General features: G+C 34.5%; 1 pseudogene across 1 annotated transcript; it reads left to right on the plus strand.

Annotated features, from left to right (window-relative positions):
• The first annotated feature begins 244 nt into the window (after positions 1-244).
• LOC144366510 (UDP-glucuronosyltransferase 2B31-like) lies at positions 245-21,203 on the plus strand (annotated as a pseudogene). The gene is made up of 6 exons (XR_013425571.1): positions 245-967; positions 2,259-2,407; positions 16,065-16,196; positions 18,066-18,153; positions 19,236-19,455; positions 20,713-21,203. The product of XR_013425571.1 is annotated as a UDP-glucuronosyltransferase 2B31-like (transcript).
• The last annotated feature ends 3,869 nt before the right edge of the window (positions 21,204-25,072 follow it).

The following is a 25,072-nucleotide window of genomic DNA, read 5'->3' on the forward strand; positions in this document are numbered from 1 at the left end:
CATTAAATCTTAGCTGGAAAATAGCACTTAGAAAAATAAAGGAGTTATAAAACAAATTTTTATAACCTTTAGGTACTCTATCTTGTGTTTGTTCTCCTATTGATCAACGTGTTAACACTATGATTGTACTTTGAAGTGCAGGAGTTATACTTTAACTTTGGATTGATTTGTCTTGAGATATAAGCCTGAGAAATTGAAGAAAAGGAGAGCTGCTAATGTAAAAGAAGCATTACATTGCCCCAAGATGTCTGTGAAATGGAACTCGGTTCTTCTGCTGATACAACTCATGTGTTATTTTAGTTCTGGAAGCTGTGGAAAAGTGCTGGTGTGGCCCACAGAATACAGCCATTGGATCAACATAAAGACAATCCTGGATGAACTTCTCCAGAGAGGTCATGAGGTGACTGTTCTGACATCAACAGCTTCCATTCTTATTAATCCCAACACAACATCTGCTATTAATTTTGAGGTTTACCCTGCACCTTCTAGAGAACAATATTTGAAGCACATTTCTCCAAATGGATCCATGAATGGATTTATGGTATTCCAAAAGATGACTTTTGGTAATTTTATTCATTAGTGCAAAAAATTTTCAAGGAATATTCCAATACAATTGAACAACTCTGCAGAAATGTAGTTTTAAATAAGAAACTTATGATGAAACTACACAAATCAAAATTTGATGTTGTTCTTGTGGATGCTATTGGTCCCTGTGGTGAGCTGCTGGCTGAGCTACTTAAAATACCATTTGTATACACTCTCCGCTGCACTTTTGGCTACACATATGAAAAGTACAGTGGGGGACTTACAGTCCCTCTGTCCTATGTGCCTATTATTATGTCAGGATTAAGTAATCAAATGACATTCATGGAGAGAGTTAAAAACACAATTTATGTGCTTTATTTTGATTTTTGGTTCCAGACATTTGATGTGAAGAAATGGAATCAGTTTTACAGTGAAGCTCTAGGTAAGCTGATTCTTTAATTAGTACTTGAAATTCTAATTTCCCTGTGACTTTGAAGCTAAGCTTTCATAAATATAAAATCAGAAGAATTTTATTTTCTGTAACTAAAAGGATGGAATGAAAATATAAGATAAACAAATATTCTCACCAATAAAAAAAGGGGGGCTTTTACATTGTAGGGCCAATTAGAAATCGGTGGCAATCACTCATACAGAATGCTCTAGGAAACAATAACTTGCAACTTGAATGGTGAAAGAATTCCCTGCATTTAACTATTCTTTTCATCTTTAAGGACAGTCATTATTAATTTCACTAAATGGTTTAATGATGATAGACATGCAATTAATAGCATACACAGATATTACTAGCACAACCATATGTATGTACCATGGAGGAAATTGTTTATTTTTGTATAGATTTGTTTCCTCAGTTAGAAATTAAAATATTTATCTGAATTACCTGAAATAATCATTCACAGTTAAGTAAATAGTGTCTCTATCTCAGATACAGAGAGGTATAAATTGACCTAGCTCATACTTCACATTCTTTTAATAAAAACAAATCATGTCTTAAGGCCTAAAACTTTTATGCAGAGTGGAACCACACCTTATTAGTCTATATTTTTAAAGCATAATATTTACCATTTAAGACAATCTGAACTAAAGTAAGCATGAGAAAAAATCTCTATTGTAATGATTTGTAAAAAACTTACTGGCTGTTATTTTCAGATATGTAAATTTTACCAAGTTAAGATTATTAATCTCTTAATATGAGGCAATTGCAGTAGAATTCAGGCATATTCACTAACCATTGCAGTCCACTTGTACAATTAAGAATCAAGGGAATGGTTTGCTCAATTGTAAGAATTAGACTGAGTACTCCTAGAAAAGTCGTCTTAACAGTTATGGGAGCACTGATTGATTGTGGAGCTCACAAAGATTTTAAAAATTTAGATTACTTTTACAGTTTTCAAGAGAGAATGAACTTCATGTTGACTTCTGTGCTGGCTTATGTTAGTAATTATTTGTGATTGTATATATACTGATGGAACATTAGAAAGTACCTACACAATTAGTTTATGTACATATTAACATATGTAAAACATATCAATCATAGTATGCAAAAACACACACTATAAAACATATCAATTGTAGGATGCAAACACACATACATGTACACATATGCACTTTAATCATCTGGCCTACCCTAATCCAGTTAATTTCATGGAAATTATATGAAGCATTCAAGACACAAGTCTCTTATTATCTTTTCTTCTTTTCTTTTATGCATTCAGGGAGACCCACTACAATATATGAGACAATGGGGAAAGCTGATTTTTGGCTTATTGGAACCTATTGATATTTAGAATTTCCTCGTCCACTCTTACCAAATTTTGACTTTGTTGGAGGACTCCATTATTAACCTGCCAAACCTCTCCCTAAGGTAAATCTTCTCCTGTTTGTTTTGTTCTATTTGATTAACATTTTTGGTAGAAATGACTCTGCATTCTTAATTCAAAGTGTTTAACTCAGAGATATGAAAAGCAAGATAAAGAGTTCTGCCAATTAGAGACCCAGGCATTTCTATGTACATAACATGTAATGGCGTTTCATTATTGTTACAGAAGAAAGTAGGATATCTGGTATCCTTTGAGAATAATCAGGAAAAAAGGCTTTAATTATGTAATACATAATAAAGAATCAATCATTTATTCTAACAAATACAAAGAATATTTATTAAGTGACTGTCATGTACCAGAGATAAGTGCTCCTGGATATAGAGACATATAAAGTTGACACAGTTTCTGCATCAACCATACCTTGTATTCCATCTGGGTACAGAGACTGTAACAAGTAATAAATTTATGTGTGTTATCATAAGGAAATTATACAATAATAAGGAAACCTCCAGCGAAGATCATTAAAAAATCCTTAAATCCTTGATAACTAAGGTGAATTCTGAAGGATCCATAGGATAGAAAAAAGGGTTGAGGGAGAGAGGAAGACACAAAAGGAAAAGCACATACAATAGTAAGGGAAATTCCCAAGAACTTCAAGAATAGTTCAGCAGGAGAAGGCCCAGCAAAGAGCAGATGATGCTAGAGAGGTAAGGGAAAGCCAGATAATTAGTAGGAGTTTAAAATATCTGTGAAGCACATTGGGTAGCCAATGAAAAGAGTTAAGCATAAGAGAAATGTGAATAAAGTTTCCTTTTAGAAAAATCTCAAAATGCAGTCACCAAGTTGGATTTTAGAGGGAAAAACAATGAGAGGAACCACTCAGGAAGTTGTTGCAAGACTGCAGATAACAAATGATGTAAACATGGATGAGGTTGTTCTTACATGTGAGGATGCTTATTTATCTGTTAATAGTTCGATTTCATATTGTGTTACATGGAAAAAGTAGATAATACTAATGATACACAATGTCCTTGGTACAAACATAGGATCCATAGTAATATTTGCTGCTGTAATTATTCCTTTTTTATTTTATAAAACTATTTTCTTTCTGAATAATTGAACTTTGTTATCTACTTTTAAATACCCTAATTATTCCAAAAAGGTAGGATTAATACTTAGAAATAGTAATATTTGGGTTTTTCTGCATTTAATTAATTTTAGAATACCCTAAACACTGCTGTGTATATGAGTTTGGATTATATTCAAATTGAGAGATAGAAACTCACAATATGACTGAAACAAACTACCACAGATTTTCTCTTGTAAATGTAGCCAGTCCAGATCTCATTTGGTAACTCTATTACTAATAATATCAATTAGCTATTATGTGACAAGTACAGTGAATATAATTACACGCAACATAAACTAGTTTTATTTTTTAATTCTAATTTGTTATATATAACATCAGAATGCATTACAATACATAGTACACAGAGCACAATTTTTCATATATCTGGATGTACAAAAAGGAAAGTCACACCATTCATGTCTTATTTATTTATTTATTTATTTATTTATTTATTTATTTATTTATTTATTTATTTATTTATGTGGTATTGTGGATTGAACCCAGGGCGTTGTGCATGTAAGGCAAGCACTCTACCAAGTGAGCTATATCCCCAGCCCCTCATGTCTTCATACTTGTACTTACAATAATGAAAGCAATCTTGTTCCACTGTCTTTCTACACACACTCCCTTGCCCTCCCACCCCTTTGCCCTATCTACAATTGATGTATTCCTCTCATGCCCCCCAGAGTCTCCATTATGAATCAGCCCCCTTATAATAGAGAAAATATTCAGCATTCGTTTTTTCACTTACCATTATCTTCTCCAATGCCATCCATTTACCTGCAAATGCCATGGTTTTATTCTCTCTATTGCTGAGTAATATTCCACTGTGTATATATGCCACATTTTTTTCATCCATTTATCTATTAACACTCATATAGGTTGGTTCCACACTTTAGCTATTGTGAATTGTGCTACCATAAACACTGATGGGGCTGAGTGCCTGCAGTATGCTGTTTTTAAGTCCTTTGGTTATAGACTGAGGAGTAGGATAGGTGGGTTAAATGGTAGTTCCATTCCTGTTTTCCAAGGAATCTCAATACTGCTTTCCATATTAGCTGCACCAATCTGAACTCCCACCAGCAGTGTATGAGTGTGTCTTTTTCCCCACATTATCACCAACACTTACTGTTGTTTGTAGTTTAAATAGCAGCCATTCTGACTGGAATGAGATGAAACCATAGAGGAGTTTTGATTTGCATTTCTCTAATTGCTAGAGATACCTGAACAGTTTTTCATATATTTTGTTGATTGATCATATATAATCTTCTGAGAAGCATGTGTTCAGTTCCTTGGCTCAGTTATTGATTTTTTTTTTGGTGTTTAGATTTTTGAGTTCTTTATATATCCTAGAGATTAGTGCTCCGTCTGATGTGCATATGGTAAAAATTTACTCCCAAAATGTAGCCACTCTGTTTACCTCACTGGTTGTCATTTGCTAAGAAGAAGACTTTTCATTTGAATCCATTGCATTTATTGATTCTTGATTTCAATTCTTGTGCTATCAGAGTCTTATAAGGAAGTCAGGCCTAATTCAACATGATGGAGATTTGGGCCTACTTTTTCTTCTAATAGGTGCACTGTCTTTGGTTTAATTCCTATGTTCCTAATCCACTTTGAGTTGAGTTTTGTGCCTAGTGAGAGATATGGGTTTAATTACATTTTGTTGCATATGAATTTCCAGTTTTCCCAGCATCACTTGTTGAAGAGGTATGGTTCCTCCAATGTATGTCTTTGGCACTTTTGTTTAATATAAGATAAGTGTAATTCTGTGGGTTTGAATCTGTATTATCTATTCTATACCATTGGTCTACAAGTCTATTTTGGTGCCAATACCATGCTGTTTTTGTTACTATTGCTCTGTAGTCTAGTGTAAGATCTGTTATAATGATGCTACCTGCTTTACTCTACTTGCTAATGATTGCTTTAGCTATTCAGAGTCTCTTATTTTTCCAGATGAATTTCATGACAGCATGTTCTATTTCTATAAGAGATGTCATTGGGATTTTGATTGAAATTGCATTAAATCAATATAATTGTAATCTGTCTAATTGCTCTGGCCAGTGTTTCAAGAACTATGTTAAACAGAAGCGGTGAAAGAGGGCATACCTGTCTTGTTCCAGTTTTTAGAGAAAATGATTTCAATTTTTCTCCATTTAGAATAATGTTGACTTTGGGCTTAGCATAGATAGCTTTTACAACATTGAGATATGTTCCTGTTATTCCCAGTTTTTCTAATGTTTTTAACATGAAGGGGTGCTGTAGTTTGCTAAATACTTTTTCTGAATCTATTGAGATGATCATGTGGTTCTTGTATTAAAGTATATTGATTTGATGAATTACATTTATTGATTTCCATATGTTGAATCAAACTTGAATCCTTAGAATGAACCCCAGTTGATCATTGTGCAGTATATTTTTGATTAAATTTTTAATTCGATTTGCCAGAATTTTATTGAGAATTTTTGCACATATTTGCATTTAAGATATTGGTCTAAAGTTTTCTTTCTTTGATGTGTCTTTTCATAATTTTGGAATCAGGATGATATTGGCCTTATAGAATGAGTTTGGAAATGCTTTCTCTTTTGCTATTTCATGAAATAACTTCAAGAGTATTGATATTACTTCTTCTCTGAAGGTTTTGTAGAACTCAGTTATGTATCTATCTGGTCCTGGGGTTTTCTTGGTTGATAGGCTTCTGATGGTGTCTTCTATTTCATTGGTTGAAACTGATCTGTTTAAACTGTATATAGCATTCTTATTTAATTTGGACAAATCATAGAACTCAAGTAATTTGTGGATGCCTTTGACATTTTCTATGTTATTGAAATACAAGTTTTCAAAATAATTTCTAATTATCTTCTGTTTTTCTGTAGTGTCTGTTGTGATATTTTATTTTTATCACATATGTTAGTTATTTGAGTTTTCTCTCTCCTTCTCTTTGTTATTATGGCTAAGGATTTATCAATTTTATTTATTTCTTCAAAGAACCAACTTTTTGTTATGTCAATTTTTTCAATTATTTATTTTGTCTCAATTTCATTGATTTCAGCTCGGATTTTAATTATGTCTTGACTTCTACTGCTTTTGATGTTGAATTCTTCTTCTTTTTCTAGGGCTTTGGGATGTAATGCTAAGTCCTTTATTTGTTGACTTTCTCTTCTTTTAAGGAATGAACTCCATGCAATGAATTTTCCTCTTGATACTGGGTTCATAGTGTCCCAGAGATTTTGATATGTTGTATCTGTTATCTCATCTGCCTCTAAGAATTTTTTAATCTCCTCCTTGACATCTTTTGCAACCTGTTATTCATTCAGGAGCATATTTAGTCTCCAAGTGTTGGAGTAGCTATTATATTTTATTTTAGCATTTATTTGTATTTTCATTCCATTATGATCTTATAGAATGCAGGTTAGTATTTATACTCCTTTGTATTTGCTAAGAATTGCTTTGTGGCATAATATATGGTCTATTTTAGAGAAGGACACATGTGCTGCTCAGAAGAAAGTGTAAGCGCTTGTTGAAGGATGAAATATTCTACATATGTCAGTTAAGTCTAAGTTATTGATTGTATTATTGAGTTCTAGAGTTTCTTTGTTCAGCTTTCATTTGGAAGATCTATCCAGTAATGAAAGAGTTGTGTTATAGTCACACAGAACTATTGTGTTGTGATCTATTTGACTCTTGAACTTGAGAAGAATTTGTTTGATGAACATAGATGCTTCATTGTATGGGGCATATATACTTATAATTGTTATGTCTTATTGGTGTATTATTCCCTTGAGCAGCATGAAATGTCCTCCCTTGTCCCTTTTGATTAACTTTAGCTTGAAGCCTACTTTATTTAATAAAAGGATAAAATCCCCTGCTTGCTTCCACAGTCCATGTAAGGGGTATAATTTTTCCCAAACTTTCACCTTCAGTCTGTGGATGTCTTTTCTTATGAGGATGAGTCTCTTGGAGGCAGTATATTGTTGGGTCTTTTTAAAAAATCAAATATTCCAGTCTATGTCTTTGGATTGGTGAATTTAAGTCATTAACATTCAGGGTTATTATTGTGACATCATTTGCATTTCCAGCCTTTTTTGTTTATTTTTGGTATTTAACTTGGTTTCTCCTTTGATTATTTTTTTTTCTTTAGTGTAATACTTTCCTCTGCTGATTTTCATTTCCTCTTCATGGAATATTTTGCCAAGGATGTTCTGTAGTGCAGACTTTCTACTTGTAAATTATTTTAACTTTTATTTATCATGGAAGTTGTGAATCTAAAGCTTATTATTTTTTTTGGATACAAGATTCTTGATTGGCATCTTTTTTTTTCCCCAGAGCTGGGTTTATGCTGTTCCAGGATCTTCTATCTTTCTGGGTTGAAAGCTGTGCAGATATCCTAATCCATTTCCCCCTATAAATAATCTGATTCCTTTCTCTTGTGGCTCTTAAAATTCTCTCCTCATTCTCTGTGCTAAGCATTTTTATTATAATGTGACTTAGTGTGGATTTGTTGTGATTTTGAACATTTGGCATTCTGTAAGCCTCTTGTATTTGGTTTTCCAATTCATTCTTTATGTTTGGAAAATTTTCTGATATTATTTCATTGAACAGATTGTTCATGCCTTTGATTTTGAACTCTCTGCTTTCCTCTATCCCAATAATTCTTAAATTTTGGTCGTTTTAAGCTATCCTGTATTTCTTGAATGTTCTGCAATTATTTCTTACCATCTTCACTGTGGTGTGTGTGTGTGTGTGTGTGTGTGTGTGTGTGTGTGTGTATGTATATATATATCCTCTATCTCCCTATTGAAATAATCATTTGCTTCTTGTACTTGCTTATGCAGCTCTTTATCTAAATGATCTTTTGCTGCCTGTATTTCCTCTCTTATATTATTATTTATTTTACAGAACATTTTCATTATGTATATTCTGACTCCTTCTCTGTAATTTCTTCTGTTGTGCTGGCCATGGATTCTAATAATGTAGTATCCTGATTTGTTTTGGGCACTTTCTTCCCTTGTTTTTTCATGTTGTTAGCACTGCAAATCTGAGGCATTACTATTTTATTCTATAGGCTTATAATGCCCCTGCAGAGTTCAAATACCTCTTCTTGGAGGGGAAGAACAATGTTAACAAATCCCAATACATACAATATTCATACAACATTACATCAAATAGTTGCTATTAAGATGTTTACAGTTTGGTTACAATACAGAAATGGTGAATTCAATTATTATCTACAATATAAACAGCATGTTTGCAAAAGGATTTTCTGATTATAGACAAAGAACCAGGGATGAGGTGTAGGATGATATGCTGAGGAGAAAGGAGGTGAGTATATAGAGTTATTGTATCATAAGAAGTGTCAAAGAGTAATGTTAAGAAAATGATTAGTAACAGGAGAATAAAGAAGAAGTGATTTGGGGTATACAAGTGAGTGGGAACACAGAGGAGTACATAAAACAAAACATGAATATTAAGAAAAATAAAAAATGCAAAAATTATAAAAATACGGGAAAAAAGGATATATGACACAACTGTGGTATACTATTCAGACATCCTAGTCCTCAGTATTCTACTTGGTTTCACAAATGTTGGGGGTGTGTGGATGGGAGGATAGAGAAGGAGAAGCGAAAAAAAAAAACCTCAAAGTAAGAAACAGGAATTGTTTTAGTTGGAGATTAGTATATTTCCTGCTTCACTTATCATCTAATAGGTGGGGTTGTCTGTTGTTAGCTAGAATCTGCCCTCTTGATGGTGAGGGTTACCAAGGTGGAAGGGTTGTTCTTGGGTACAGAGCACCTGGAAGTTGCATACAATACCTGCCTGTCCCTGATGGGAAACTTCACCTCAAGAATTTCCTTTGGGGCCCAATTGTGTGATGTGGGCACCTGGTCTTATCTTCTTATCTCACCTGTAGACCTCACAGTTCCTGGACTCTAAATCAGTCTCTAAACTGTATCTCACACACCCTCTCCCTTACTACTTCCTAATCAGGGACCTTTGTCTTCAGAGGTCTTGTGTGGTGCTCTGCAGGATACATACCTGTCACAGAGAGCTATTTTGTACTGGGCAGTCACTGTGCCAGGTTAGTGGCTGCCAGGGTAGGGTGATGTTGGTATTTGAAACTATGAGTACCTGGATAGCCCAAGTTCTGAACTGGGAGTTTTCTGATCCAAAGATAGTGATGAAGTTAACCCAAGATATAGGTGGTTGCCTTCATCGATGGGGTGTTGGGTTGGGTGGCAGAAGCCAGGCAATGGCCTTGGGCAATGTGTTCAGAGATGAGCTCTGTGGCTTGTAGTGTTGTGACTGACAACTGTCTTCAGAGCCTGTGTAATGTCCTGAGGTCCAGGCAGGCTACCGCATGTGAGGGGCTAAGGCAGTGACTGCAGAGTCCCAAGATGGAGGCGACGGGGGAGCCCTGCATTAATAGATGGTGGTCCACACGGGAGTGGCTGCCAGAGTTCCTGAGTGTGGGTAGCAGCTAGTGTCTTGCTGGGAATGGCATCCTGTAATTCTGCGTGAGTGGGTGGCCCAGAGTTCTGCATGGATGCTGATGCCAGTGGTCCTGTTCTGGCATTTGGAAGTCCTGCATGGGTAAGTAGTCAGAGTTTCTGCTCTGATGCTAAGGCCTGGATCCCTGAGAGGGCACAGCAGCTGTGATTCCTGCATGTGAGCAGCTGTATGTAGAGGGGCTCTATCTCATTCAGAGGAGCAGTATTCCAGTTACATGAGTCCCAGGTCATGGAGCAACAGAATGCTGCCTCCCTCTGGCCTGCCATCTTGGATCCCCTCTCCAGAAACTAGTTTTCTGAAAGATCAACACATTATTCTCAATCAAAGTCCTAAAGAACAGATATTCAATTGGCTTAACAGCAAATGTATGTGTTTTGGCAATCAAATGAGCAAGTGGAATTACCAAAATGGTAATGTAAGGGTTTAAGATCATCTTGCTTAAAAGAAATTGCTTTTCTCAGTGGTATAAATGTGTGGCCCTTACTTTTCTTCACTCCAGCATTTGAACAATTACTCCCCTGAGAACTCAGACTACTATATCCCAGACCATGATAGGGATGTTTAGCTTCAGAGAGCTTTCTGCCATATGCCAATCTTAGAGGACATTTTAAGAAATCTCCCTTGGGAAACTTGTGTCTCAACATCATAGCTTTCCGACAGAATAAACACAGAAAGTAGGTACTGCACATATAATGATGACCTAAGTTTTCTTGTCATTTATTTCTGAGTACAGCCCTTTAGTTTACAATTGCCAAAAAAAAAAAGTTTCCTCCACAAATAGGATAAAAATTCAAAGGAAGAAACAGAGTAGTCTAAAATACTTTAAATAAATACCATGCTTAGAAAACAAACATCACTTGCTATACTGTTATGTGATCTCTCAAGAGTGCCCTTTTTCCTACATTCTTAAAGGCATCAATATATTGAGATCTTCCTCAAGCCTTATATTCAATAGAATTGCATTGTTGCTTATGGTAAGTTCCACACAGTTCAAAAAGAAAATAAAAGTTAGTGAAAGTTCTGAATAAATACTGAGACAGAGTACTGTAAGTGTTAATCAATGAACCCTTGAACATGAAAGATTCCCCCATTCAAGAGAGAGTGACTGTGTCAATAACAAGAGAAAGAGAGCATAAAGAAGAGGAGGGCATTGAGAAGAGAGATAGCAGTGTGATTATGAAAGGTAGTAATAGTTGCAGGTGTTATTAATTACATAAAAAACATTTGAACACTGGTCAATATCAGAAACACTGTCTTCTTTATCTTTATTATATAAAACAAGGCTCCCTCAAATGACTTGCTTTTCCAGCAATGATTATAGTCTCAGACAATTTCTGTATTGTTTAAGTAGGCATAACACTTTTGTCAAATGACGAAAAACCAAATATATCAATACTCTTAAAATGCAAATAGCCATGGGCCTCATAGTATATTAACAGAAATTATTCAAACAAAAAAGTCAAATGAATGTAATGTATGTTCATCACAGTTACTTATAGAATACATATTGGGAAAAAAGTTGAATGTCACATATTAAGGAAAGATTTTAAAACTTATTTCAGTACATATCACACCATTACAATTACTTTATTTATTTATTGCATTTTATTTTTATTTCTTCTTTTTGGTACCAGGGAGTGAACTCTTGGGCACTCAACCACTGAGCCGCATCTCCAACACTATTTTGAATTTTATTGAGAGATAGGGTCTTGTGGAGTTGCTTAGTGCCTTGTCATTGCTGAGGCTGTCTTTGAACTTGTAATCCTCCTGCCTTAGCCTCCCGAGCTGCTGAGATTACAGGCATGCACCACCACACTTGTCACAATTACTGTATAAATAAATGCTTAACTACATTATTCACAACATAAGTTTCCTTGGAGACCAAAAGGCAAAATATTGAATATAATAATGTCATTATTTTTGTGAGAAGAAAAAAATATACAAAAATTTTCAATTTTCCACTTATATTTTATATGTTATTGTGTCAAAAACAAGAGAAAGAGAGCAGTTTCTGTTCATGTAACTACATGTATCTGTTCATATAGTTACATGAACAGAAAAAAAAAAGACCACAATGATGCATAAAGCCCTGGGTTCAATCTCTAGCACCACAAAAAAAAATAATAAAATTATAAAAGAGAGAGAGAGAGAGAGAGAGAGAGAGAGAGAGAGAGAGAGAGACCACATGAAAAAGCATTCAAACCTAAATCTGCGCATGAACCAAAGATCACCTAGGAGAATCTTTTTACATACATTTTCCTGTTTTTCCAAATCTTTATATGATAAACATTTTTTTCCTTTAAAACTACTGTTGCACAATGACAGTCACCTGTCTTTTTCAGGGCTTAACTTTTTTTAAAAGGCTATATTTATAAAACAACAGTAGAAAATTTTTGTACAGCACAGATATGAAGAACATTTGAGATGTGAGAAAATATATTGAATATATTGCTTTACATGTTGCTCTATCTTATTGCAACCACAAAATAATTGGATATGTCACAAGGTCCAAGGAGTAGTGCAGTGACTGCTACATTAAAACTCATTTTATCAATTTATCTATATCAGTGCTTTTGAAAATTTCTTTTTTTTCTTTTTCCAGAAGAGTTGTTGCAAAACAAGATTAGGAATAGAACATGTGCTTTTCAGTTTGGAAGAATTTGGTCATTCTTTTGCTGAGAGAATCATGAAAATAGTATATTTTAAATGGAATGAAAAAGGATGAGTTTATGATTATGGTTTGGACAAGGTATTCAAAAAACTTTTGATGGGACAGTATTCCCATGTATAAATAAATTAATTGCATAACTTCTTATGGAGGAGGAACCACTAAAACTTTACTTCTTAAACATTCTAGACAAACATATGTTTTCTATAAATTTTTCATAATGTGAGTTAACTACTCAACAACTTGGCCAGTTCAATAAAAGATCCAGAGGGACACCCACCAGGCTGCAACAATTCCCATTGGTCATATAAGGTGGTGATAAAGGGTTCTTCACAGCCACTTATACACTTATTCTTGTGAAACTTTAATATTCAACAAATTTCAGGGCAAAACATGATATTTATAAACAACCCAAATATATGATAACTCAGATATATGTATCATTCTAATGCAGTGAAAATGCTGATTGTGGATCAATATAGTTCTGAAAAGAGCAAGTAGAGAACTGTTAGGATTCTTAGGATTATTGTAGAAATAACTCCAAACCACACTGTTTATCTTCTGATTTTTTACCTCCAGCTTTTATGGAATGTTACAGAGGAAAGCATTGGGAAACTCTCACTATTTATAAAGTGAGAAGTGAAGTATTATAGACATAAGTTCTCTCTTCACAATTCTTATTGTTTCCTTTGGTGTGCAGAAGCTACTTCATTTGATGCCTTCCCACTTATTAACTCTTGGCATTGTTTTCTGACCTTTAGGGGTCTTATTTGAGAAAGTCATTGTCTGTGCCTATATGCTGGAAAGTTGCCCCTATGTTTTCTTCTAGGAGTTATATTGTATTTACTCTAATTGTATTTCTAGCTCTTTGATTCATTTTAAGTTGATTTTTGTGCAGGGTGAGAGATAAGGGTTTAGTTTAATTCTTCTGCAGTTTTCCCATCATCATTTATTAAAAAAGCAATCTTTACTCCAATGTATGTTTTTCGCACCATTGTCAAGAATCAGATAATTGTACATGTGTGGGGTTTTCTCTGTCTTCTATTCTGTACTACAAATCAATGTGTCTGATTTTATGCCAGTAACAAGCAGTTTTTGTTAGTATAAAAGTGGTATGCCTGGGTGATATGATGGCTCCATGCTCTGTAGTATACTTTGAAGACAGATATTGTGAGGCATCCAGGATTGCTTTTTGAATTTAGATTTGCATTCACTATTCTGGGTTTTTGAGTTTTCCAAATGAATTTTAGGAGTGTTTATTCTAGTTCTGTGAAGGACATCATTGATATTTTCATGTGGATTGCGTTGAATCTGTATATTGTTTTGAATAGTTGGAAATTTTAACAATATTAATTCTACAAATCCATGAAAATGGAAGGCCTTTCCATATTCTTGTGTGTCTTCTTTAATATCTTTCTTTAGTTGTAGATGTCTTTCAACTATTTTGTTAGATTTATTCCCACGGGGTTTTAATGTGTTTGTTTTGTTTTGAGGATATTGTAAATGGAATTATTCTCCTGATTTTTTTCTCTGAAGATTCATTGTTGGTTTATAGGAAAGCTATTGATTTTTGTATGTTGATTTGTAATCAGCTATTTTGTCAAATTTGTTTATTAGCTCTAGCAGTCTTTTGGTGAAATCCTTTGGATCTTCTATGTATAGAATTATATCAATTACAAACTATTCAATTTTATTATAATAAAAAAGTAAAAATATTATTAATGATAAATGAAAGAATCATTTTCACTGAAGTGGTCAAAATAGAAAAATGGATGATCACCAACACAATGGATGATCACCCAACTGTCTTTCTTCCCATTTCTTCTTAAGCTATGTATGGAGAGCACAGAGAAAAGAATGGGTTTTGTTATCCCCTTTATCCTTATGTTTCTCTCTGAGCTACCAGTTGGAGTGGCTTACTAAAGCTGTTTTACATAGGTCACAGCTTCCCTTCTTACTGGTATGACATAGGATGAAATGTGAAGAACTATCAGTTGGAGCTTTGCCTGCACAGACAGATCTATGCACACCAGGATGCGTTGCTTCAGTGTTCTATGAGGGGAATTCTGATGGATGAAGCTTAGGTCTAATCACCTTTATTGGGTGTCTGCTCTGAAGAGAATAGATGGACACATACCTAGGGCCTGGCAGTAGCCTCCCAAGAATTCTATTCATTGGCCATGTTAAGGTGCTATTTCAAAATCCCAAATAAAACTCTGTGTCTTTTTGAAGTAAAGACAAAGGATTTATTCTGGTCAGTACCAAGGGAGAAGAAAGCAGACAGTCCTACATCCCAAGACACTGAACACTGGTGGAGAGGGGACAGCTTAAAAATAGAAAAACCACAAAGAATGGGGGTGGGAGAGGCAAGTAATAGGACACAATTTATGAATTGTGTCCTATTACTTGCCTCTCCCACCAAGTTCTCATAATCAGCACCTTTTTATACATAATCAGGAAGCAAGCTTGCATTAGTTCCAGAGTTGAAATACATTGTGGTCAGTGTGCAAGTGGGTGAGGGTAGAGATTTCAGCTCTGTGTGAGTAGGCTCATGAAGAAAGGGGGACCAATTCTGCACAGGGTGAGATGTCTGAGCAAAATATACTTCTGACTTAATTTTCAAATTAGCCCATAACAGAAGGCGAGGTGATCCTCCACACATTCTGAGGCCCCCCAGCACAGTTTTCCCGGGCTTAGTCCCTGAGTGTTTCCACACCTACATTTTCAGATTCTCTACCCACTTCACCTGGTCATATAAACCACCAGTCTCAAAGGAAAAGTTGTGCTCCCACTTTGCTTTTTTGACTTGATTCCCCTGGAGTAAAATCTTCTCTGTGCCTGTTTTACTTCCAGTTAGCTAGGTAAACACTAGGCCACACAGTAGGCATTGCACCAGTGTTTGCTCTGATCTCACAATTCTAGCAGCAGCTGAAATATGGGCATTTCAAGATCATTCCACCTCATCTCTCCCCAACGAGTAAAGAAACATAATTTTTCAATCATCAGTGCACAGTGCAGCCTCTGGATCAGCTAAGTTCAGACTGCTTTTCTGATCTCAAGGTTTGTTTGTATCAAATATGTCCACTGTATTTCTCTCTGTGTTTTTCTTTCTTTAGCACCATTACTACTACTACAACCATTTCCACAAATACTTTGGTTCCAATGTAGTCTTCTTTGTTTAATGAACCCAAACTTCTGAGTCTCTGAGATACTCTGATTGTATAATATCGAATTTTAGTGAAATCATTCTTGCACTCTTCTCACTAAGAAGCTGTATTCTCACTGCTTGTATTATGAACCTTGGAGGAATTAAGAAGGCAGCCTTTCTCTAATCTGACATCTTGAATCCCCTCCCTGTTGAACTTTTTTGATGGAGCAAATGTTTTCTTCACAGGAAATGGAAGAATTTGTACAGAGTTCTGGAGAAAATGGTATCGTGGTATTTTCTCTGGGGTCGATGGTTTCTAACATGCCAGAAGAGAAAGCCAATATAATTGCATTTGCCCTTGCACAGATTCCACAAAAGGTAAGAAAAAGTGCCCTTTTCGTGGACAAGTACGTAAAAGTCTGTTACACTTTATAAAGGGTTTGATTAATAAAGCATCCTTTGTGAAACATAATCTATCATGATACATATAATTCATCTCAGAAATCATGTTTTAAACAAAAATATGTGTGTTATTTCTAAACAGTAGAGAGTGTTTAATTTATGTTAACATTAACATTATGATTATAAAGAATATATTTTACAGGGTCTATTGTGAAATTTTCATTGTAAGGGTATCACACCATTTACACAGATATCACATTCTTCCCTGCCACTTCTTCCTTTTCCCTGCAGGATTCCTGAGGGCACCATATACATAGCAAATGTTATCAGAAAGCTATAAAAAGTTAACTCATAACTGCATCACCACAGTAATATTAAGCAGGTATTGAAAAAGGCTAAATTTTATCATGATTTTAGATATCCTATGCAATTCCTTGTTCCTTGCTTACCCTTATTTAAGGAGAAGCTTCTTGGGATCCTATTCTACCTCATCTCTGGCTCAGAACATTGGAGTCTGCCAAACATGTGCTGAACCTGTAAAATTATGAGTTCAAAATACTCCATAAAAAGCATAAGTTTTTTTAATGAACTCAGTTTTGAGGAGAGAGGCTAACCAGAGTTGAACAAGGCTGAAACTCTGACTCCAAATTCATACTAAGTCACATGTATTTGTAGAAAAAAAAAAAAAACAGCTTGCACTAATGGACAGGATCCTGATAATTTCTGAAGAAGGAAAATATTAAAAGAATGTGTAGAGATAAGTCCTTCCCTCAAAGTGGACCCTGTCTATTATGAAATGTGCCCCAAAGGACATTGCTTCTAAAATATCAGATTAACACATTCAAAGGAGAAAGAAGACACTATCAGGAAGAGTCAAGCAGAAGCAAGCCTAGCATGGGCTGGAATTCAGGAGATGCAGCTCCATAAAATGCTTTAATACCACATTTTTTACATACAGAATGCTCTTGTGGTTTTTGTGTGCTTGCCATATAGTTTGTAGTTTTCTATCTGATATAGTCTTCTCCTAATCACTCAAGTGTTTTTCTTTTCTGCAGAACTAAAGTTACTTTGCTATTCACATTGCATATAGAAGTTAAGCACGCAGAAATTATACTCCAGTTCATGAGGTCTGCTTTCAATTTCCAAAGTCAGCTCCTTGTTTTGGTTCTAGGCATAAAAATATCTTGAATCTATATGAAAGTATCAATAAAACTTTGTAGTGCATCATTAAATAACACACAGTTTTAAAAAATCTATCAACATCAAAATTTTGCGTTTTATTTCAAAACCCATGTAATTATTTACAAGTTGCTAATAAGCTTTTCCTTTTAAAACTTAAAAGAATTTCCAAATCCACCAACATTAATGAAAGTGTAGGTTGAATTGATAAAGTGTGGGTGACAGTTCACACGTGCCAGTGAAATGATTCTTGTAGTTAGTGCTTAGTAAAATGTCATCTAAAACAAGTTACCTGTAATTCCTAGTTAGAATCCATTTATTTCTCACAGGTAGCTGACTATATTGTTTTGCTTTTGTGTATAAAAAAATCCTAAACTGAAATAAGTACCTTAAAGAACTAATGAATATATGTAATATCCAATCTATGTCACTCAAAAAAGTAAACATGATGATATTAATTTTGAAAAATGAAAGCTAGGGTAAAATATATTAAATAAAATAAATATGGAATTTAAGTTTAGATTTTAGAGATTCTCATTGTTTAAAATTGTTTTTATTCATTTTATTATGTGTAAAATATTGAACCAGATGATCTCTTAAATTTTTAGAATTCAAACATACTCTAATCTTTAAATCATAGAATAAGGTACTTTCTTTATCAAACAGGTCATATGGAGATTTAATGGCAAGAAGCCAGATAAATTAGGACCCAACACTCAGATATATGAATGGATCCCCCAGAATGACCTTCTTGGTAAGACTCTCAGGTAACTCCTGAAAACATAAGTACAGTCAATATGGATGATTACAGTTCAACAGAAAACATTTATTGAATACTTTATTGAAAAAGTTACTATAAAAAAATCGAACACAATATTCAAATTGTTTTTAAATTATTTTCCAGATCCATGGATGGTTTGGAAAAGCAAAGTAAAAAGCTGCAGTTTTATTATACACAGTCATTATATACAAAATGCAAGTTATTTTATTATTTCTGGTGCAATTACTTTTGCAAGAATTTTTCAGTCAGTTTCTGGATTGTCTGTCTTGTTTTACATCTATTTTTAAAATATTTTTTTAGTTGTATATGGACACAATACCTTTATTTATTTTTTTATGCTGAAGATTGAACCCAGTGGTTCACATTTACAAAGTGAGCACTCTACCACTGAGTCACAACACCAGTCCCTTATTTTACATCTTTCACTCATTCTTTCCCTTTGTGCAGGAATATTTCAAATACTACTTGAATGTAACCACCAGGTTGTTTTTGTTCTTGTTGTTTTTTTAAATTAACAGCTATTCTTTTATTTTCTATACAAATGAAAGCACAATCTTCATTATGAAGTAATGACACATTTCATAATGAACTGTGGTCTCTCTTTTCTCTGATTTCAGTACCATCACCATTCTACTTCCTGCTGCCTTGGACATGCTACATGACAAACCTACTGACTTCAGTTTTTGGTTTTTTTCTTAATGAGAAAATATGCCAACATGTCCTTCATGACTGTATTTTTTATTAGTACATGTTGATTCCTTTACTCAAAAAAATGTTCTATTTTTTTTTAACCACCTATCAATCTTGTGTTCAACTATCAAGTCTCAAGTCATATATTCCCTCTTTCATGTAGTTTACACTTAGTACTCCAGTGGACATAATTGCTTGTTCCTCCAAGATATGAAAAAAATAATTCAGTGCAGGTTAATAATTCATGATTACAATAATCTGTTATCTAAAATACACTGCTCCCTCTAATATCTTATAATACACATTTCTCATTTCATTTCTAGAATTTTTAATTAATATTTTTTCTGACATTGACTCAATCTTAGGTCATCCAAAAACAAAAGCTTTTATAACTCATGGTGGAACCAATGGCATCTACGAGGCAATCTACCATGAGATCCCTATGGTGGGCATTCCTTTGTTTGTGGATCAACATGACAACATTGCTCACGTGAAGGCCAAGGGAGCAGCTATTAGATTGGACTACAGAACACTGTCAAGTGCAGATCTTCTCAAGGCCTTGAGGATGGTTATTAATGACCCTTTGTAAGGGTCAACTTTGACATTGGCTAGTATTCATAGAAGGATTGTCTTCTCATATATGAGTATAAGTTTTATCCCGTTTGGGGGAAGGTATTTTTGAAACAATCAATAGAGTAAACAAAAGATCAATAGAGTAAACAAAAAGGATTAAGGACTAGTAATGAGGGAAAGGAAAAGGGAAGAAGAGTGGATTGAATCTGACCAAATTTTCATATATACATACCTGCATATATTAGAGTGAATCCCAGTATCAAGTATATACAAAAAACACTTATTAAAAACACTATAAATAAATTAAAGAAAGATCAGTGGAATAGAAAGTGTGAAATAAAGGGAGGGTATGAGGAGGGGGGTGATCTGGAGGCTGAATTAGAGCAAATTATATTCCTTATTTTGCAACTATGTCAAAATGTAATATAGAATTTTTTTAAAAAAAGCATTAACAAGGGCTGGGAATGTGGCTCAGGCGGTAGCGCGCTCGTCTGGCATGTGTGCGGCCTGGGTTCGATCATCAGCACCACATACCAACAAAAATGTTGTGTCCGCCGAGAACTAAGAAATAAATATTAAAAATTATCTCTCTCTCTCTCCTCTCTCACTCTCTCTTTAAAAAAAAAAGAATTAACAATAAAATAAAGGAGGCACATATACCTAGACAGAATAATCAAGGAGAAATGATATCAGAAAACATGGCCAATGTTTAACCTATTAGAATCCACTAGTACAAGAACAGACTTGGATTTTATTCCACTTGTGATGAGAAATCAAATGAAAAGTTAGAGCATTCAAATTCATAATTAGATGTGTATATTTTAAAAATACCATCCTAGCTACTAGTTGGAAAATAGACAGTAGAAGGTAGAAATGAAGAGGAGAAACAGAGAATGGTTAGGAAGCACTGGAGCACCATGATATGATTCCTCTTTAAAAGCTTCAAGGTAATCTTTCACAAACTGTATGCTGTCTGTCTCACTTATTTGACTCAGAGTTATTCATAATTATTTCCTCTGATGGAAAGAATTTACTCACCTCTCTGAAATTCCATAGGTACTTTTGAGATATTTATACATGAGAACATTCCAATTAAAACCAAATATAATAGGGTGACAAAAGCGAAAATACACCATATGCAGGGCAAGTCTATGATATTTATTTTAAATCATCCCTATGGCACTTTCCTATGAAAAACTTTCATTGGCTTCATGTGCTTAGACAGATTACCTTACTTTCAATGTTGATCCTTTTATGTTTCACCTTTAGATATAAAAAGAATGCTATGAAGTTATCAAGAATTCACCATGATCAGCCAGTGAAGCCTCTGGACCGAGCTGTCTTCTGGATTGAGCTTGTCGTGCGCCACAAAGAAGCTAAACACCTCCGGGTTGCTGCCCATGACCTCTCCTGGTTCCAGTACTACTCTTTGGATGTGATTGGATTGCTGCTGGCCTGTGTGGCAACTGGGATATTCATCATCAGTAAATGCTGTCTGTTTTGTTTCCAGATGTTTTTTAAAACTGGAAAGAAGAAAAAAAGGGAGTAATTGTACCTAGGCCTGAAGCTGGGAATCCTGATAAATGGCTCCTCCTGTTAATTTCCACAAGAGGAGGCTGTATTGCCAGGTTCCTACCTATGCTAACAACCTTTCACAGATCACTTTGTCAAGTAAAATTTTGTCTTCATAAAATTCACTCCCTGTGTGAAATGCAGAAATATTTCAGTTCAAGGAAAAACTATTAGAGAAAATAAAATGAAACCACAAGTTTATATTGTTATGTATGATTCTAGTTTTATAGCTTTAACGTCTCTGAATAAAGCATTCACTAGAGTGTTGTGACAAGATTTGCCCTTCCATTGTTTTTTTTTTGTTTGTTTGTTTTGAGACTGGTAATGTTTATTGCCTTTTATTGTACATCCAGCCTCAGCATCCCTTCTTTCCTAAAAGATGTAGGAAGGTAAAGCCATTTGTCAGTGGCTTTAGAAATGTAATGATGCCTACCTTGGTTTCTATTATCAAATTGAAAAACATTTGTTTTCATGAGATTATTCTCTTTTGCTCTTAGTCCTTTAAAAAGTTTCACCTAGATGGTCTCAGTTTCATTCCTGCTTTGATTATACATATACATAGTCTCAGTTTTTTCAATTTTCACACTCCCCCTATCCCATCCAGAACCTCTTCTGGTTCCTGTACATATTTTTGGATGTGGTTGGGTTCCTGCGGGCCTGTGTGGCAACTGTGATATTCATCACAATTAAATGTTATCTGCTTTGTTTCCCTTTTCTGAAACATTAATATTAACACTGCAAAATTCAATATCTATAATGAAATATATGATTTATGCTATTACATTGCCATCACTGTGCATTGTAGATTCACACAATTTTTATGATATAAATTTGGATTTAATACCAACATTTTAATACATTTCATAGTAGCATAGATCTTTCTGGTAACTACTTCAAAAGTCTACATCTGCATCGATTTGAGACAAGACTACAAACACTTGAACAATGGTTCCATTGAGCCATGGCCCCTCTTATTGCACTTTGTCAATCTCATCATGGAGCTTGCACTGGAAGTCATGCACTTTTCTTCCATGACTTAGTTAATCAAGAAACTGAATTCTCCCTCCCCCTTGATTTTCTTTGTGACTTTTTCTCTTTCCTCAAACTTTCCTCCTCTACTCATGTTGGAGCCCTGAGTCAGAATTGTAGTCTTCATGATAAATGAGCATTTTGTGGAGGATACAAAGATAAGCACAGGAAGTCTCCACTGTTTCAGGCATCAAGTAGATGGACTCCCAATCACCAGACATGTGAGGGAATAACCTTCAGCTGATTCAACATCAGCCATCACAGATCTGTAAGTACTGGAAAAATTTCATTCAAGAACCACCATGTTCAAATGAACCAACACCCAGAACAGTAAAAGATAATATTAAAACAAACATGGATATTCTAAGCCCCTATTTTTGAGGATTACTTTTTGTGTAGTGACAGATAACTATATAATGTCATTTATTTATTCATACAGTATGTGATTCTATTTATATTAGCATATAGATATATGTACATAAATGAGAGACTTAATATAAAATTTTGAATATAGCTATTATGCAGGAAGGACAATCAGTATAGCATTTAGTAAAGAGTGTATACTCTGAATCCAGATAGCATTGACACTAGTCCCTACAAGTACTACAAAGGTATGTGGGGTTGAGCTGGTTATTTAAATTATCTGTGACTCAGTTTCCTCACCAGTAAAATAGACTTCAATATTATGGTATAACCTATGTCATGGAATTGTGAAGAATCTGTTAACTTGCTATACCCCTAAAAATAATTGTTGTACATAGCAAAATCAACTTGCACTATTAAGTGACTTGAAAATTTCCACCATTTTTTTAACCTTCATGTAACTACAAAATATATTCTAAATGGCACATGGTTGAAATATTGATAACAAAAATACATTATCTTTTAAATATGAGGGATTATGATTACAAGATAAGGAATGACACATTATAGTCTCTGGGAAAAACTCAGAAATTCCTCAAATCCAAGGAGAATCCAAATACAGCGACATCAGTGGCTGAAAGATAAAACAGAAAGTTTTGAAGCAACATGATAATAATGATAGCAGTTGAATACATCATTAGTGCAGTTACAAATGACAGGATTCTCAGAAGAATATTACAAGGAAAAAGAATACTAGAACATCACCCTAAGTTGATATCTAATAGGTATTTCCATGATGTTACATCCAAAAAAAAAAAATCTATATTTTTCAGTGTATAGTAACCTCTCCCAAGATGTACCATTAAAGTATCTATTAAAGTAAGTGAACTGAAATTATACAAAGCATAAAATAAAATTAACAAGCAAGTGAAAAGAAATTTGAAAAATTCAAAATCAGAAAGTCCACAAAAACAACTCTGAATAGCAAATGGGTAAAAAATGAGTCAAAAGGATGATTAAAAATTAATTTAAAATTATTAAAATAATTGGACAATTTTAGATCATACTTCAACTAATAGGTAACAGTGTCGATTGTTAAACCACAATGCAAAGAAAGGGTCACCGACTCCAATTTTAAATCAAATTAAAGCAAGCTTGTAATTCTGACTGGCCAGGACTTTCTCTCCTGAAATCCGAGGGTTAGAGGACAGTACCCCAGCTCTCTAGGAGCATGGTTTTATAACACAAAACTTGCAAAAGGGGGGTTTCTTGAGAACTTACAGATAACAAGATTTTCACAAGCGTAATACAAAAGCAGATATTAGGTTAATGATCTAAATGGCTCAACATTTCAAGTTAGGGAGCAAATTTAGATCTCAACACCAGAATTTATGAAGCACCCCATAAGGTTTCAAAGAGGGTTATTATCTGGTCAGGGAAAACCAGAATTTAAGAGGTACCACTAAGTTTCAGAAAGGGTTGTTATCTAGACAAGAAAAGCCAGGCATGGGTGAGTTCAAGATACAGGCAGGCATTTCAAGCAAGTTTAGAAATCAGTAATTTATAGTAAATTACTTTCATGACTTTGTGATGAGATGACTCCCAATCTTAAGATGATCTGGGTTTATCATGATGCCACTGAATACCAATGACAAGTCCTGCTTTCTTAAATGCTGATTTTTTTTTCCCTTAGGCTTCCTTTGTTCTCCTCCTCTCTTCCCCTTATCTTTCTCCTTCCTGAGTATGTCTGTGACTAGGCCCAGGAAAGTTTAGGTGGTATGGCCAAAAGGTGGGTAACAGGTGGGCTGAAGGAGGAAGGGAAGGATGAAAGAGCCCAGAACACATTAATTAACAACTTTATAACTCCTTATAGGGAGGGGCAATTCATGGGACAGGTTACCTTAGGAACATGTTGGAAAAGGAACAGGTTCTTAATATGAATGGAGGAAGGTTTCTGAAGGAATTGACTTTCAATTACTCAAGTTGTAGTCTCTGACTTCCCAGATGCACTCAAATTGGCCTCCTGATTTGACCTGACTCAATTTACCTATCTATACTGACTGTCTGACCAATTCTGTTTTTCTTATTTGGAAGGAAGTCTCTACCTTTAAATGACTATACTAAAAGGTATTCCCCTTCCTCAAGGGAAACTTATACCTTAAAATTCATACATTTAAAGAAAGAAAAGTCAAATTCTCCTTCTTTGAAATTGGACAAGTCTCTCCATTTTGTGGCCTTGGACATCAGATCTATTTTTAAAAGGCTAGATATGTATAACTTAAGTCCCTTCTTGCCACAATTTAGGTTGCTTCACTAGCTAATCCGGGTTTCAGCCCAATGCACAGCCCCAAGTCTTGTGGTCTTATGTAGTACTGGTTCAATAAAGACCTAGAGATGCTAAAGTTCCAACCCTATGATCTACCCAGTGACCTCATTCCTATCAATCACTCCAAATTTTGTTATGGGTACAACAAATTCAAACTACCTATTTACATCAAATTTAAAGTTGTGTTTTCCTTTCATAGCTTTTTTCTTTCCAATGTTTGTTAATGTTTTGGAAAAATCCTTCTTGTCCTTTGAATTTCCTCAAAATGCCTAATACAAAAAAAAAAAAAATGGTGCATCACATAATTAGCAACCACAACAAAAACAAAAAGGAAAAAAC

Source organism: Ictidomys tridecemlineatus, chromosome 9 (genome assembly GCF_052094955.1).
Source record: "Ictidomys tridecemlineatus isolate mIctTri1 chromosome 9, mIctTri1.hap1, whole genome shotgun sequence".
Classification (NCBI taxonomy): domain Eukaryota; kingdom Metazoa; phylum Chordata; class Mammalia; order Rodentia; family Sciuridae; genus Ictidomys; species Ictidomys tridecemlineatus.